This window comes from Canis aureus, chromosome 13 (genome assembly GCF_053574225.1).
Source record: "Canis aureus isolate CA01 chromosome 13, VMU_Caureus_v.1.0, whole genome shotgun sequence".
Taxonomy (NCBI): Eukaryota; Metazoa; Chordata; class Mammalia; order Carnivora; family Canidae; genus Canis; species Canis aureus.
The window spans coordinates 32,820,671-32,839,685 of NC_135623.1; the positions used below are offsets into that span (position 1 = coordinate 32,820,671).

At 34.8% G+C, this 19,015-nt stretch overlaps 1 long non-coding RNA gene across 1 annotated transcript; it reads right to left on the reverse strand.

Annotated features, from left to right (window-relative positions):
- Window positions 1-1,205: 1,205 nt before the first annotated feature.
- On the reverse strand, window positions 1,206-17,671 carry LOC144281607 (uncharacterized). Its single transcript, XR_013350046.1, has 3 exons — window positions 17,456-17,671; window positions 3,582-3,697; window positions 1,206-1,768 (listed from the first exon to the last, which is right to left on the reverse strand). It is a non-coding gene; the product is annotated as an uncharacterized LOC144281607 (long non-coding RNA).
- Between the last annotated feature and the right edge of the window lie 1,344 nt (window positions 17,672-19,015).

The following is a 19,015-nucleotide window of genomic DNA, read 5'->3' on the forward strand; positions in this document are numbered from 1 at the left end:
ATGGGGCCTGTTTCTCCCTCTGCCTGTGTCTCTGCCTCTCTGTCTCTGTCTCTCTGTGTGTCTCTAATAAATAAATAAAATCTTAAAAAAAAAAAAGGCCCATAGAGGTAAATAAATAAATAAATAAATAAATAAATAAATAAATAAATAAATAAATAAAATGGGGGAATGAAAAAGGACAGTAGTAGGGTGACCACATAATTTATTTTCCAAACTAGAATACTTCTTGAGAGTAACAAGGAATACTATTAATAACTATGTAATGACAATAGGTATAAAGCACACACTCAGGGACAAAAGGAACCATAAAGTCATTCTACCTATAAGGGATGTTGGAGAAGCAATTCTTCAGGTTCTTTTGCCTAGAATAAACTTTCTGTATTCATTAAAAAACAAGGTTTTTTATTATTGTTCTTACATTATTGCTTGCTTATTATGTGCTGCTTCTTTACTGAGTGCATGCATCACTTCATTTTTCTTTTAGCAAACCTATGAGGTAGATATTATTATTTTATCTAGCTCATGAAAAGAAACTGAGATGAAGCTCACTTTTCATTATCATGCTCTAGTGTCTTGCACTGCTTCAAGCACTATTATATGCCTCCCTAACTAAACCACTAAAGCACCAGAAGAAATGAAAAACAGTTATAAATCTTCCTTCCATGGGGGCTTTATAGAGCACTTGCCTCACAACATCTGTGAGAACATTGTATCAAACAAGCTACTAACCTGTTTTCAAGCAGAGATGATAAAGCAAATAAGGTGCTTTGGATGATGTGGGCAAAACTCACTCATCCATATGGCAAACAGTTTTTGAGCAACTATCAATTATGAGACACTGAAGTAAATAAGATGGAAGAAATCAAGTTCTTAACTGCAAGGAACCAACATGCATCAAGATAAGATGGTAAAGACCACTCTACCACATGGCATTATTAGATTAGGAGCCCAGCTACAGTGTGTTGCCAAGCACGGAGTGATGGACAAGAGGGGCTTTCCAAGTAAATGAACTGAACGGACCAAAGAACGAAATGCCCACTTTGTCTCAGGAAAAAGAAAATTGCTCTTGTCAGAGGGGAAATACACAGGTACATCTGCATATGCTTGTGCTTGTACTTGTATATTCGAATATATACTTGTACTCCCTTAAATACTCACACCTACAGGTATCCGTGCATGCACATCCATGAACACATGCATCCTTAACAGCTCTGGGAAATGAAGCAAACAGGGCAATGAAGGTTGCATGACTTTAATTATAAAAATCTATATAGTAGTCCTAATTCTGAAACTTATTTCTGAGATACAGGAACTTTTTTTGTTGCCAGCATACTTAATCATCAAACTTCCATCATATAGAAATCATATGTCTGTTATTTGTGTAAAAGGAAACATGCAATTCCCTTGACGCTTTCGCTTAGGAAATTGTTATATTTGTCACTGTTTTCAGGGCATTTTGCAAAGAAGAATAGAGCTATAATTTATTAAGCTCGGATAATATATTTGCCCTTTTGGAATAATGAAAGACCCATTCAGGAAGCTCCGTCTGTGGAGAATATGTTTTTCAAAAAGTGATACATTTTATAGATAAAAATCAAAAAGGGAGGTGGGGCAAGGCAGATACGTGTATGTTACTTTATTTAAAATGACATTTAGAAGCAAAATAAAGCGATCTGGTTTCAAGTATATTCAGTATTGGAAAATGAAACACTGCGTCTGTTTTTCTTAAATTGGACATTTCTTGTTAGAGTTTTAAGATCTTGCCTCCCTGGAATGAAAAAGATCACAAAAAAAGTTGTCAAAAGCATTAAAGCTTCCTTCGTTAACCAATTACTTTGATGAGTAGTGGAGTTATATTTGCTTGAATACATTTTGTAAAGAGATACTCAACATGTGTAATAAAATGGCAGTATCCAGGAAATTAATATCACATACAAATTGTAATAAATGTTTCAATAATACTTGGAATTCAAATGTATAACATAATTTACATCTTGATTTCTTCACACCTCTTTTCTTTTGTTTCTACATTGGTAGAATTGTCAATTTAGACTTTTAACAAAAAGGAATTATTCTAAGGCACAGTGATTTTCCATAAGATATTATTTTCTGCCTTCTCTCAATAACATTGCCCCCTGAATCTTGCATAGCCTGTTCTTGTACTCAAAATATTTTAAGCTAATAGAACTCAATTTTCTGTTTTTCCAAAATAGGGTCAACATATTTTATATATTACATATTCAGTATTTTATTCAATGAACGTATTCAATGATAATATACTCTAAACACAATATTGTGGTTAGAAAAAAATTGAGTAAGCACGATGTAAAGTGTTCTATCACATATGGATGGAAATTACAAAAAAAATATTGATTAATAGTTTCAGTGATTCAGTCTAGTTTTGTTGTGTTTTAGAAAAAGAGAGAGCACAAGTGAGCAGCAGTAGGGTGTGCAGAGGGGAGGGAGAGAGAGAATCTCAGGCATGCCCACACCCAGCATGGAGCCCAACACAGGGCTCCATCTCAGAACCCTGAAAACATGACCTGAGCTGAAATCAAGAGTCAGATGCTTAACTGACTGAGCCATCCAGGAGCCTCAATTCATTATAATGTTTAAAATAGTAAAGATAAGTTTAAAAAAGATTTTTAGATTTTTTTTCTAATGGAATGCCATGTGATTTTTAAACTTCACATTCCCTATTTTCTTCCATTAATTTGTAGTATGATTATTGGATGTTTTAGACTATATTTGTATGTATATTTCTAGTGTATTCCTTGGAATATTACTAAAATCATACAGCCCAAAATATAATTACTTATGTTGGTTAACCCCAAATATTAAATATTCATTTATTACTAAAAATAATAACAGCAATTTTTTTATTTTTTGATTTTAAATATTTAAACAATTTGTTTGTTTAGAAAGAGAGAGAGAGAGGCAGAGGTGGGCTGGGGGAGTGGCAGAGGGAGAGGGAGAAAGAGCATCCCAAGCAGCCTCCATGGGAGCCAGACATGGGGCTCAATCTATCAACCCCAAGATCATGACCTGAGTTGAAATCAAGAGTCAGACTCTCAATTGACTGAATCACTCAGGTGCCCTAAGATCATAACAGTCATTTATATTTGCACTAGATGTTATACTGTGGACTTTTAGACAAAAAATATCACATAACTATATATTTAAACAACATAAATGTGTGATAAAAATAGGAAATTCTAGACAGCAAATACCAATCACTCACTATGTTTATTTTTTATATTATTGCCATTCAAATTTGAATATACACATATAAGTATATATATGTATTTACATATGATTTTCTGTACAATTTTAGAATAAATTGCAGCTGTACATGCCATATCACTCCGAAATAGTCAGTGTGCATTTTGGAAGAACAAGAACATTTCACACGCAATCCTAGTACAAGTATCAAAATCAGATTATTTAACCTAATTTACCGTAAGTACAATTAATAACTATAAACATATTTAGTAATTATAATTAATAAATATGACTATAGTTATTTTTTTACTATAGTTATTAATTTATAAAAATCAAGTACAGTTATCTGGTTAACATACCACAGATGCTTTGCCGATTTCCCAATAATGTCTTTCTGTGTAAGATAATCATCTGTCCTGACCCATGGTCCAATCAGGATCACACAGCCATTTAGTTTTCATGTCCCTATAGCCTCCTGAATAAGAAATAGTTTATCAGTCGTTGTCTTTCATGTTTTGGCATTTTAGACAAGGGAAGGCCTCTTATTTTATAGACTTCTCCTCCTTTTGGGTTTGTGTATTACTTCCTTACAATTAAGAATACCACAAAGGTGATGCTGTGTCCCTCTCCTTGCCAAACAAAGCCCTAATCCTCGGTGTCCATCGAAAGATGAATGGATAAAGAAGATGTGGTCTATGTATACAATGGAATATTCCTCAGCCATTAGAAACGACAAATACCTACAATTTGCTTTGACGTGGATGAACCTGGAGGGTATTATGCTGAGTGAAGTAAATCAATCGGAGAAGGACAAACATTATATGGTCTCATTCATTAGGGGAATATAAAAAATAGTGAAAGGGAATAAAGGGGAAAGGAGAAAAATTGAGTGGGAAATATCGGAAAGGGAGACAGAACATGAGAGACTCCTAACTCTGGGAAACGAACAAGGAGTGGTAGAAAGGGAGATGGGCTGGGGGTGGGGGTGACTGGGTGACGGGCACTAAGGGGGGCACTTGATGGGATGAGCACTTGGTGTTATGCTATATGTTGGCAAATTGAACTCCAACAAAAAATTTAAAAAAATATTTAAAAAGCCCTAATTCTCAAGCAGAGAATTACTGTGAGAATGGCCATGTTACTCTGGCCATTCGCAGGATTCGAGCTAAGAATAAAGACAGTCACAGGACCCACCCTCAGTTATTTTGACCATCCCCAGGTTTATTCTTTTTGTGTTTAAATTCCTAGTGCAGTTCAAAGCAGTTAGGTTATTGTCATACCTTTATATTTCTTATTTTTGCTGGATAGTCTATTGTAGCAGGTCCTCAACCTATCCAAACTTGACTTCAAGAGACATTCTATTTCAGCACCACAGGCTAGGTAAGGTAACTGCTTTGCCCTGATGTCTTATTAAAACACCAGTGTCCTTTCCCTCATGTTCATGAGGATGTCAGCGACTCCAAACAGAGCCAGAAAGATAGCCAATCTCACAGTGTCATGTCCCTGAGTGCCTGTTGCCTGTGACAACTTCTGGTGGCATCAAATGTTCTAACAGGATACAGGGTGCAGAAAAAGGCGTGAACTCTTAAAGTAGTTTGCAGGACTGTCTCCTAAGCTATTGATGACAGAAGCAGGACACTGAATCACCACTGTCTTATCTGTAATTCAGAGAGTGTTGGCATTGTTGTGACTTCAATCAAAATCACAATTATCAGAAGCCTATCATATTCCGGAAGCTGTATGTTCCAGAAATGTGTGACGTGGGCAAAATGGATGTCCCATGCCTTCCCTCTTGGCATCCCTAAGTTAGTGACTGACAGAGATGGGTGCTGTAACACAGAAAAACAATGGCTTCTGTAACTGCACCTGTCAATAGAAACTTCAGAACCAACAGACTTTGGAGCCCCACCCTACTTCCAACCTCCCCCTTCCCCACAAATCTGGTTGGCCAGATCTAAATTTTATCTGCAACTGAGCCACAAAAGAATCTAGAAAACGTAAATCCTAACTTTTCAACCTCTATTTTACAAGGAGCCGTATAGTTCAGAAGTGCTGACCCACCCTTACTCTTACTTTTGAAGAGAATGTTGCAACATCCTCAGAGTTTCACCTCTTAGCATCTTCTACTACAGTTTGCTTAATGCAGGCTGTGGTCTTTGGCTCTTTCAGCCAGATATGTTTTGAGTCCTCCAGTAAATAAAATTATTTTTTATAGAATATTTTCAAAAACTTCTATTCAATATGTTTATTTTCTACAGATGTCATTATTTTGTTTTCCATCACTAATCTGATGAGTAGTCTTAGATTATTTTTCATTTAAATTTAAGGCATTTATTTTCACATATTCCCCGGGCAGGTTTAACTGTCCATTTCTCTGCATCATGTTTACTATACTGAGGGTTACATAAACCCTGACAAAGTTACTAGTTTCACAGAAATGAAGGCAAGATATTAGGATTCAGAGATGTTCTCAATCTTTCTTCATCTGCCAGGCATGTGTACTAAAATCTCTCATAATTTACATCAGCTCGCACTGCCAGTGCTCGAAATGCTGAGCACTGCCTAATGGTACTTTAAGAGTTACTTTCCCATGTGTGTAAGATGGGATTTGGAACAAGACTTCTCATTCTATTCCTGAGTGTCTTGTGGGATTTAATGAGAGATGAGTTGAATGTACTTTCCTTAGCTCTTAGGAGCCCTGGGTTGCTGCTCCCCTACCTATCCCTCGGGTGTAGCCAATCTGTTGACTAAATTACTGGCATATCATCCCCTTCCAGTCCCCTGCTAAGATTTCACTGAGCTCTGCATTCTGGCATGGCCAGCTGAGAGTTCTGATCTCCTCATTTGGTCTCTGCTGGTACTTCCCCTCGGGGTCAAACCTTGCTTCTGGTATCCTCTGAGTCAAATACATGTTGTCCAGCACATTATCTTTCATAAATAATATAGAACTCTCACTGCATTTCCTGGCAATTTGATCACTTGCTCTAGGTTTCATATTGAAAACTGTCTCAGTCTATATTGAGTTTTCCTTGTTCTTTATACTTATTTTTTTCCTTTAGCTTTTCAGTCATGAAGTATGGGCTTATTGGATTTTATTGTCTAACTTGCTCTCTGTGGTCCATAGCTGTCCATAGCTCAGTCCTATGCCTTTCCTTCCTATTCCTTCTCTAGAGAGTGGATATTTCCATCCATTCTTTTATCAAAGGTACTTTGAAAAAGGGTCTAATAAATTTATTTACACAAAAATTTTTTTTAACAGATTTGCATGCTAAGGAAACAAAGCTTGGGCCAAAAGAAAAAGGATGTAAAAAAGTAATATGTCCCAAGCCATGATGGATGGATTTGGCTTATAAACCGCACCAAGTACCGTCTATATTGTTGAAGTTTATGACCATCATTATGGGGAGATATGTTGCTTTTAGGGAATAATTAGTCATTTATTAATGGAGAATAATCTGGTTTTATAAAACTTTAAAGGAAGAAGAAATTTCAACAGCCATGGCCTGAGAATATTTCTTTGGTGGGCTTTTGGCCTCTGTAATGAAGCAAGTCTTTCATGTTTCAATATATATTCTTATTCAGCAGGATCAGTTCTTACAACTCCAGAATCCTAGATTTAAATAGCTCTTGAGGGGACCAAGTTTTTTTATTGGTCTCCAATTACTAGTTGTCCAGTCCTCAGACTAAATCAGTTCTCTATTTTGGTCCATTATGATATCCACCAGTTTTTCCTGAAAAGAAATTGTAGGTGATAAAACTAATAACTCAAGGGAAAGGGCAACTGTGACATTTAACAAGGACAAAATAAATGGTACAATTTAAGGCCAATATTGCTTTGCAGAATATGAAATGCCATACCCTTAGTAGCCCCAAAAGGCCAACATTTTTCAAAATCTCTCTGAAATGCTAAGGAATATTTGATAAGAGTCTACAATCCTTATAAAATATATATCTTTATATTAAATAGGCTGTGGCCTGCCTTTTTTCAGCCTAGAATTCAAGAATACTGCAATCTTCTTCTACAGTCAACTTATATTTTAAAGATGCACTCCTTTTTCTAAACATACAAAAAATCTATTTCTCTTCTTTCTAAGATTGTATTATACTCTGTGAAGTTCAAAGCAATTAATCTTCTCACTTCATTTGATCATTCTAAGTGTTCTTATTTTCAGAAAAGGAACCAAGTCTGAAATATTGCCTAAGAACTTTGTACACAATAAGATAGGTAGCAATGTGCTTACTAGGGTACAATGGAATCTAACCAGTCATCCTTAGTATTGTTATTTGTTCACGTTAAAAAAGAAAAAAAAAAACCCTTAACACTTATTATTTAATTCTCCAATGTTTTTCAATTTGTAGCCTACTAATAGAAAACAATTTTTAAGAAAGATAACTTGGAAACTAAATTTACAGCTTTTTTTTTTTTTTAAAGATCCTATCTATTTATTAATGAGAGAGACACAGAGAGAGGGGGGCAGAGACACAGGCAGAGAGAGAAGCAGGCTCCATGCAGGGAGCCCAATGTGGGACTCAATCCAGGACTCCAGGATCACACCCTGGGCCGAAGGCAGGCGCTCAACCACTGAGCCACCTGGGCATCCCCTAAATTTACATTTCTTATGAGTCAGCCATGTTAATGGGAAAACTGGAGGTTATTATACTACTTGATATTTTTCAGAGTGTGTTAGAAAACACAAGGCTTCACAGATAGATAGAAATAAGTTTAAAATACAATTATACTGTTATTGAGGAACTAGCATAACCTGTATGACTCAGTTTATTCATCTCTTAATAGGTAGACCACAAACTTATAAAGTTTGTAAGAATAGACATTGGAAAGGGCTGAGCCTGAGTCTATAATAGGCGTAACAGTACAGGGAACATAGACTGTTTCACCAGTTCTTAAAACTGTCACTCAGGCTAACAGAATTCAAAACAACTACTCCTAACTAGTAGGCACTCATGTAGCCAAAGCTTGAGAGCATAGAAAACAGCATTAGAACTAAAAGCACCCTTAAGAATGACAAATAGAGCTGCTTAAGTGTCTCTCAACCAAATAAGGGCATTTCCAATAGCTCCTGGGAATCATTGTGAAAAATCGTTGTATGCCGTATTCTATGCAGCTATCTTCATGATGTACCTCTTTCATAAACCTGTATTATTCTTTGTATTTGCTGGTCTATACATCAGTCATTCTTGAGGCAACTGTGTGGATTTTTATGCTGTCATTATTAAAAAAACATGTAAAGTGTCTGACACATAATAAATAAACCCTTAATAAATGTTCATTTGCCCTCTTTTCAATACATACTACATATCAGTGACCATATCTCCCATTTATATATATATGTATATATATACATATATATCTTATATTTCTCCTAAAAATTCTGAGTGTCACATACAACTACTGTGATTTTGATTTAGATGGGGAAATTAAATCCCAGTGTAAAAAAAAATGACAAATCTAGTAATTGACTGAATTGTTTGGAACCCAAAACTGGCTCAAAGCTTATGTTTTTTTCCAGTGTCACATAAGCCTTCATTTTCAGTGAAGCATACAAGTGAGGAAAAAAAAAGATCTATCCTTTATACCTGAGGAAGCAGTATATATAGTGTAGAAAACTGGTGCACTGATTACTCTCAAACTGATGTGTAGAGCAAAAGACACAATTAGTATAATATTGATGTATATGGTGATTAATGATGATAAACTGAAAAAGTCAGTGACTGGCTCTTTCACTTAAATAAAGAGTGAAATAGAGATAACACGAAGGAGGTAGAAGTAAAGGTAATAAAATTGTTTATAAAGTGGGAGAAGTTTTACAACAAATCTAAAATCCATTCTCTTTTGGTGGAACAAAATGGAAAAGTAGACTGGACTTGCATCTAAAAATCTTCGGCTAAAGATCCAACATTTGTATTTACTTTATTTATGATTTATCATCCCTTAACAAACATAGTTGGCCGGGGCACCTGGGTGGCTCAGTCAGTTAAACGTCCTACTCTTGATTTCTGTTAGGTCATTATCTCACGGTCATGAAATCAGGCAGCTTTGGGCACTGTGCTCAGCAGAGAATCTTCTCAAAGATTTTTTTTTTTCTCTCTCTCTCTCCCTCTCCCCCTAACCCCACTTATATGTGCATTCTCTCTCTCTCTCTCTCTCTCTCTTTCTCTCTTTCTCAAATAAATAGATCTTTGAAAAACTAAACAAAACAAATATAGTCAACTGACCTGACAAAGGAGCAAAGGCAATTCAACAGAAGAAAGATAGTCTCTTCAACAAATGGATCTGAGATAATTGGATATCCCTATTCAAAAAACCAAACCTGGGCAGCCCGGGTGGCTCAGCAGTTTAGCACCGCCTTCAGCCCAGGGCCTGATCCTGGAGACCCTGGATCGAGTTCCACGTTGGGCTCCCTGCATGGAGCCTGCTTCTTCCTCTGCCTGTGTCTCTGCCTCTCTCTGTGTGTGTCCCTCATAAATAAATAAATAAAATCTTAAAAAAAACCCCACAACCCTAAACAAGATCTCATACCTTTCACAAACACTAAAAAAAAAGTGAATTGTAGACCTGAATGTAAAACATAGTATCTATAAATAATTCTAGAAAAAAACTTATGTGAAAATCTAGGTGACCTTGAGTTTGGTGAAGAGTTTTTAATCCTTTTTTTTTTTTCATTGAGGTATAATTGGCATATGACATTATATTGATTTCAGGTTTCAGGTGTACAGCATAATAATTTGGCATTTATGTATGTTGTAAAATGATCACCACATGAAGTCTAGTTAACATCTGTCACCCTACATACTTACAGTTTTTTTTTCTTGTAATGAGAATTTTTAAGATACAACACCAAAAGCACAATCCATGAAAAGAAAAATTGGTAAGTTGAACCTCATTAAAATTAAAAACATCTGTTCTGTGGAAGGCATTTTTAAGAGAATCGGAAGTTAGCCACAGAATTGTATGAAAACACTTGTGAAACATATATATAATAAAGATCTTGATTAAAACATACATAGAACTCTTAAAAATCAATAATAAGTAAACAAGGAACCCCCCCAAAAAATAAATCAAAGATCTAAGCAAACTTTACAATGAAGAAGATAAATATTTAGCAAATAAGCATAATGACAGGCACTTAACATTATTTGTCATTAGGGAATTGCAAACCAAACAAAGAAATACCACTACACGCTTATTAGAATAGCTGAAATCCAAAAAACTGAAAATACCAATTGATGTCTAAAATGCAGAATGATAGGAATTACTTCAAGAGAATGGAAAATGGCATAGGTACTTTGGAAGGCAGTTTGGGGTTTTCTTACGTTACTAAACATGAATAACTTACCTGTTTACATCCCCAACTGGTTTGAAAAATATATGTCCACAAAATCCTGCACGGGGAGAGCCCGCAATGTTTAAAGAGACTTTATTCATATTTACCAAAAAATTTAAGCAATTAAGATGTCATTTAATAAAATGATAAATTCTGGTACATCCATGCATTTGAATATTTTTCAAGTGTAAAAAAAGTAATGTTATCAAGCCATTTTAAAAACTTAGATATACTTTAAATGCATATTGTTACATGAAATAAGTCAGTCTTAAAAGGCTACATATTGTTTGATTCTAATTATATGACATACTAGAAAAGGCAAAACTCTAGAAACAGTAAAAAAAAAAAAAAATTAAAAAAATTACACCAGTGGTGGCCAAAGCTATGAGAGAATGAGGAGGATTTTTTAGAACAGTGAACATATTCTAAATTATTACTGTAATAGTGGATACAAAACTAAATACTTTGCAACACAACCAGTGAAATGTAATGCATGCAAATAAAAAAATATTTAGGAGGTCAGGGGATACTGATATGGAATGACGAAGATGACACAACAATCTGTGTTATGAATACATGCAGCAGCCACACTAAAGGGCTTGGGAGGAACAGGTGCTGACCTAGGTAAATATGAAAAGGAAGGGTATCTAGAAGACTAAAGGCAAAAGAAATCCCACATAAGCACTATACTGTAATTAATAAAATCTGTTCCCATGCGAGTACAGGCTAATAATTCTGAAATTGCTATCCATATATACTGGAACTGAACATGTAAGCAAGCAGGTGGTGTTACTGGAGCAATTAATTTTTTTTATGGTGGTCACAGGAAACCAGCTTTCTCATTGTTAGCGTGGGAGATCAGCAAGAAGAGGCCAGAATAATTTATAATAATTTATAATAATAATAACAATTTATGATAATTTATGGTAATGGCTTGAGGCCATAGACATTAGAATCCACATTTACCTTAATATAGATATAGATATCTACATACAGATATCTATAACTAAATAAAAATATTGATTTTTAAAATGCACAAGCATATCTGTGCGTGTATGTGTGTGTGTGCTCTGATAGCTGCCAGGGACTAGAAACAGGGACACCCCAGGATCAAGGAGGACACCTAGCACCTAAGTCTTGATTTCTAATAAAAGGCATCAGAGCTCCTTGGAATTCTAAGACTGAGGAAAGAAATACTTAAAATGAATCTAGAGCTCCTTGTAGTGTCAGAATGTAAGGAAATACTGACATTTAAAAAGCCCTCAATGACAGGTTACATCAAAGGGATGCAAAAACCAATTGAATAAGCCCCCAATGGCCAAAGTTTGAACAATTTGAGAAATAAAATAAAATAGAGTAGTATTGGATTATAACTAAGGAATAAAATAAATATTCACGAGTCCATAGTGATGTGAATAATACAATTAGATACATTAATAAATGGAGGAGAAGAGGCAAATTTCCCATGTGGAAGAAGGTATAGATTTTCTGCCCTCAAGTAGTGAGGCATAACTCCGCACTTGATAAGGGTGGGCTGAGTATAGTGGCTTTCGTCTAAAGGATAGACATTTCAAAAAAGGTGACCCTAATCCTAGCCTTTAATATGACATGATGAAGATGTATTTTTAAAAGATCTTATTTATTTATTTGATAGGGAGAGAGGAAAGAGACAGAATGAGAGGAAGAAGCAGACTCCCCACTGAGCAGAGATCCCAATTCGAAACTCGATCCTAGGACCCTGAGATCATGACCTGAGCCAAAGGCACTTGTTTAACTGACTGAGCCACCCAGGCATTCCACTGAAAAAGACTTTTCTTTCTGTAGTCTTTCGTCTAAAAACCCATACCTTTGTTCTAATCATGTTTTTTGTAAAAAAAAAAAAAAAAAAAAAAAAAAAAATCAGAATAACCCAGTTGAGATATTTGGATCTAAAAACTTCTGACCAGTACTCCTTACAATTACGAAGATAGATGATTAAAAAAAAAAAAAAAAAGTTTGAGAAACCGTTAGTCAAGGAGAGCCTAAAGAGACATAATGAATATATGTAATGTGGTCATCTCAAAAGGATCCTCAAATAGGAAAAAAAAATTCAATAATAAAGATCTGAAAAAATATGGACTTTAGTTAATGGTACTATATCAATATTAGTTCATTAATTATAACAAATGTACTAATAACATAAAATGTTAAAAACAGGGAATGCTGAGTACAGAGTAAATGGTACTCTCTATATCTGATTTTTCTGTAAATCTAAAACATTTCTTAACATTATGTAAAAACAATGTTTTATAACTTGTGTTGGCACTTAGAGAATATAGCAGGGCCAGGATTTGAACCTCGCTATTCTGACCCCACATCCACTTTACTGCCAACTAATACTAACTGTGAAGAGATATATGTATAAAAAAGAACATAAAGAGAAATAACCTGAACCAAGTTAGGTTGAGGAAGTGTTAGTTAACAAAACTAAATCAGCTTCTTTATCACATTAAAAGATTTCTAGGTATCTTCAGTGGACTAATGTAACCATGACTACTCAAGAAAAGAACAGCATTCAACCATAGACTCATTTCCCCACCCTGAACCTTTTGGTCTTGGGGCACATCCTGGGATTTCTGTTCCATAAAATATTCACTTTAGGGGAAAAGACAGACCACTTTCACACATCTGGGAGGTGAATAAAAGATTACTCTGAGCTAAACCCTGGGCATTGCGGATAATATGTTAATTTTAGTTTGTATATATATTTTTTTATTTTTATCTTTTTAAAGATTTTATTTGACAAAGAGAGAGAGAACACAAGAAGGGGGAGCGGCAGGCAGAGGGAGAGGGAGAGGCAGGCTCCCCTTGAACAGGGAGCCCCAGGTGAGATTCGAGGTTCGTTCCCAGTACCCCGAGATCATGACCTGAGCTGAAGGGAGACGCTTACTTGACTGAGCCTCTCAGGCTAGTATTTTTTATTATTTAAAAGAGGAAGGAAGACATACTAAGACTAGAATATCGTGCTTATATCATCATTCTCCATTTAATAGGAAAGCCAAGGAAAGGAAAAACACAAAGTGAAATATTATCTATTGTTCATTATTGGCGTATTTCTCTATTTAATTGGACCAATTTTAGAATAATGATGTGTGTTTTTCTATAATTAATCTTAGTTTGTCATTTTATTTTTCTTGGCAGCACTTTGTTCTTTTTTTTTTCTGATTGTATAGCAAGGGCCATAGTCTAAATGTGCTGCAAATTATAGAAGAGGGAAGAAAGTCTGTATATATCTTCCACTTCTGTATTTTAAAAAGTACAAAATGATCAAACTATTTTAGTGGCTTATGAAGCATTTGACTGAACATTCATTCTGATTTTTTTCAGAAACTTTCTCTCATCTGACTCTTACTATTCAGTACTAGAACCAGATAGAAAACAGTTCATCTTGAGTTTTCCTCTGAAAATACGAAATGAAATAGTCTATAAAAAGAATATGAATAAATGCCAGGTGTAAAATCAATACAAGGGATGGAGTGAATGTCTTTCCTCAATGATTAATATTCCAAAATTTAAAGTGGTCTAGCTTTTATAATTAAAAATATTTATACTTAGCCCAATGAATGATATAAAAGACTTCATCAAAAAAAAAGACTTCATCAAATATGGAATTTTCTATAACTGTCAAAATAAAACTATAGATATTCTATCCTATTGGGCCCAAGATATACGAAAGTTATTCAGCATGCCATCCTGAAGTCAAAAACAGGTAGTTACTGCTGTCTTGCCTAAATCTGACATTCATACAAATACAACTATGTAGGTAATTTATTACATGAAAGTCAAAAGGATATCATATTGCTAAATAGTAAATATGTATATTTTCAAACTTATGTGATTCAACTATATTCTAAATTCCTCTTACTTGTTTATCCAAATAACCCGTTAATTGTTGGTTTCCTAAACTTTTAAAGCTATTCCATTTAGTTCACCTGGTTAAAGCATTGACAATAGTAGAGTGACAGGTATTATAACAATTAATGAAAGTTTTAAAATTTTATAAATAAATACAATATAGTAAGACTTGCTATGATATTTCATGCACAGAAAAAATATATTACTGATCACCATTTTAAATAGTACAGAAAATATAAATATGCACTGACTTTTAAGGTAAAGGTAAACCCTAAGTCAAACTGATGAAAAGAAATTAGAGAAAAAGTTCTATAAGGACAATTTAAGTATAACTTATTAGTATATTAACTTTTATTTTGATATTTATTTTATATTCATTATATTTCAGTAGTATTCTAACAGAATTATTCTGTGATGATTCCATTAAATAATAAAGCGGGGATAATAAGGATGATAATAATAATGACTGTCCCTCTGTGAGTTCATCTTATGCCCTAAGAGTCATTTCTGGCTTATATTAGTTCCTCTAATAATCACAAGTTATAAGAGCTAAACCTCATTATCTCAATACTTTGAAACAGGTGGTTGCATTTGTTGTATAAACTCTAGAAATTTAACGTGATTTAGAAATTATTTTTGCAATCCATAAAATTGTTATTTATATGATGTTTTACATTTCCTGGTAGCATGGATGGGTATTTAATAATTTAAACACAGTTGACTACTTTAATATCTAATATATAAAAGTGTATATAACATTTTGAAAAATATAAATGGTTGAGATACTCTAAATGGAATCCAAAAAACCTTAGCAACTATCATTTAATGTCTTCAATTGTAATATGGGATATTGACAGTATACTGATAGAGTATCAACCTTGAAGCTTCCTTTAAGATTTTGAAATCACTTTACAGAAAAAAAGACGTACACTTCAAAAATAATTATTATAATGAATATTAATTCTAAAATGTTGAAATGTAGAAGAATGGTGAAAAACTCTACAGTTTTGGACGCATTAATAAAGTATGTAACGATTTCTTTAACACAAGTTATATACCAAAATCTATGCTGGTCGATTCCTTTTGTTATTTATTTTATCCTCACAGTGTGATTATGCGATTTTATTATGTCCACAGATATGAGAACTGAGGTTCAAAAACTTGAAATTGGAGGAATAACAAAAAAAAATTGAAGAAAAATATAAATAGGAAAACTAGAACAGTCTATTCTTAATGTAATAGGAGTAACTATTTAAGACTCAGGAAAACGATAAGATTAATGAGTCTTAACACTGGGAAACAAATTGAGAGTTGCTGAAGGGGAGGTGGGAGATGGGGTAACTGGGTGATGGACATTAAGGAGGGCACGCAATGTGATTAGCACTGGGTGTTATATGCAACTGATGAATTATTGAAAACTACATCTGAAACTAATGATGTACTATATATTGGCTGATTGAATTTAAATTAAAAAAAAGATTAATAAATCTAAGCATTATGATTTGTAAACAAGGGACACAAGCATCTCTTCATCCAATGGACTAGCAGGACTTTTCACATGGTGATCAATAAAAGGTTCCCAAGTGCCATAACAGAGTGAAAATCTCAGTGAGCAAGCACTTTTATTAAAATCTCTCTTTGAATCATGTTGGTTTCGCCCAATTGGCCAAATAAGGTCACAGTCATCTTGATTATTGTCCCATGGCCAAGAACATAATCAGTATGGGAAGAGACTACCAAGAGTAGTGGCTATGAGGAGGTAAATTATTTGCAAGCAATCTGAAGTTCAAATTGGTTTTTCTTATCTCAAGCCTACACTCTGTCCACCACAGGGTGCGTTTTGTATCTGCAAAACGCAAACAAAAAAAATAACAACCGTCCCAAGACTATTGGTTCCAAACCTTCTTGCTCTCAAATGTTGAAATCAAATGATGCCGTCTTATTGGCCTCTTCATACTGCCTGGTAAATACCCTTCTATTTTCTCCCTGGATTATTTTCTCATATACCTCTTAAACTACTGGAGTCAGTTGCATTATTTTCCCACTGCTACTTCCTTCACTCTATTGACACTCAAGCTACTTTTAACATGAAGCGTATGTGTTAAGAATATGTATTCCAGAGTTAAAATATATGTGTTCAAATCCTGACTATTGACAAGTTACTTAATCACTCTGCTCTAAGTTTAATTCCTCATTTATAAAATCAAAAGAATCAAGTACCTCCTAAATAGGGATAAAGTGAATCTTAGTAAAAATAATACGTGTAAATAAAATACTCATCATTTGCATAATACTTTCTGTGTTCAATAGTAAGTAGCTCTCAATATTTTATTTGCCTTCTGCTGTCATATGCAAATATTCTTAATTCTTTGAAAATGATTTTTTGGTTACACTCCCAATTCCTGCTATCAAACTGGGTGATGTAAATAATATTATGGGTAACTTACCTAACACTGCTGGGCTCTGAACTTTATTGCTTGTCAGAAACTTTTTTCCATCCTACCTTGGTAACTAACCTTCTCTACCATACCCTGAAGGGCCATTTCCACAAACTTGTCTTCACTGGAGTCACAATTCTGCACCTTCCACTCTTACGAATCCCTCACAGTTACTGCCTTCTCTGTTCCAAATCTTCATTGGGACCTTCCAGTCTTTGATCCCTCCTTTCGTTCTCTATCCACCTGCAGCTTCCTTACTCTGCTTACCTCCCTGTATGGATTCTTTGGTCCAGTAGGTCAAGTTGTCCTTTGCAAGTACCTTTCACTTCTTTTTGGCTGCTCCATGGGGATATTATATCCTTTAAAGTTGATCTTCACTTCCTGGCATAGAGTTTTCCTCATATTTATTAAATCAAGTTCCAATTCTTTTGACCCCCTCCCATCCCTGTTCACTTAAGTAAACTCAAATCCCCTGGTGGAAACCTCAATGCATTATTTCAGGTAAACTCCCCATGTGTTTTTATTGTATAATTCAACCCTCATCAAAACTATGCTTACCTAACTCATCAAACTCTCCTTGCTTATTTGTCAAATCTCTTATTGGCAGTTGCTCCAATGAGCCCCTAGAGAGCAGGGACCACATCTGACTTGCTTGCCATTTTCAATAGTAAACTGCTTTATAAATATTGTTATTGATGTCTAGGTCAGTACAGATGTGAGTACTCTTTTGGCTCTTTTTCTTCCCACCTACCCCCTTCTTCAAACTATTTTCCATTTTCTATGCAAAACAGAACTTCTTCTCTTAAAATTCTGAGTTCTAAAGCTAGTAATACAAACCGGGTTCTGTTAGGTCATTGTATCCAAGTCATCTGTTTTGTATTGGTTAATATTATTTCTTGCAGATGACAGGAAATGCAATTCAAACTGGCTTAAACAACAACACAAAAAATTTTATTGCCTCATGTAACTGAAATGTCCAGCTGTAAGTTTTCAGGTGCAGCTTGATCCAGAGCCTCAAATGCTGTCAACAGGGCTTATTTTCTCTAAATGTCTTGGCTCTAAATATACTATGCTGGCTTTGTTCTCAGCCCCCTAGCCTTTCAGGTTTAAGCCTAATGGGAAATAGTCTCTGCCTCTCTTTCATTGGCCCCAGAAAGCATCACACTGTGTCTCAATGGCTTTGTTTGGGTACTCATCACTTAGCCATCAATGTATGCAAGAGGATGTTCTATTTCATTTGGTCAGATTTGAGTGTCCCACTTGCCTGTCCTAACCCTGACATTAGGGGTGGAATCCTATGTGAAGCATCTGGGCAGAGACTTTCTCAAAAGTAAGTTACAGAACTGTTTTATATAGCTACCAGATTACGAATATGCAGCACACACACACACACACACACACACACAGATGTGTACTTATACGCACATGTTTACTGTAAATCCCATAACTAGAAAGGCATTGATGAAATTATATATGCTCATATTTATAACACCAACTCTTACCATTTTGGTCACATAGACAAGAAAAAATTTCTTGCAGTGAAATCCAACAAGATCCATCTCTCTAATTGAAGGACACTTGATCATCTTTACTATATAGGGTTTTTTTTCTAAAAAAGATTTGAAGACAAAATTCAAACCATGGAGTTGATCATATTCGTGCTTATCTTAGACATTCACATAGGTATAGCAAAATTCATTTTGCATGTTTCAGGTTAGCCCTTAACTGAAATATATTCCATGTTCAAATTTTCTCACTTCAAAAATTAGCATAGTAAATAAATAATTAATCTCATGTTTCATGAAATATCAAATATGATTAATTTTTATAATAAAACAGCATAATGTAAGGAAACAGCTGGGACCATGTGGGTGAAAATCTATCCCTGTGAGAGCATATACTTATCCAGCCTACAAGATAAAGAGGAGGTCGGAAGGAGGACATTGTATGCACTAAAAGTAATGTGACAGGAATTCAAACCCAAAAGGTCAGTTCTTAAACTAATTGGAAAAATGAGATAACTGTCAGAAGAAGTGAAAACCTGTGGTTGGAGAAGGATTTACAGGAGTGTGGTGAGGGGGGCACTTGAGAAGGTCCCAGTCCTGCCACTTACTATTT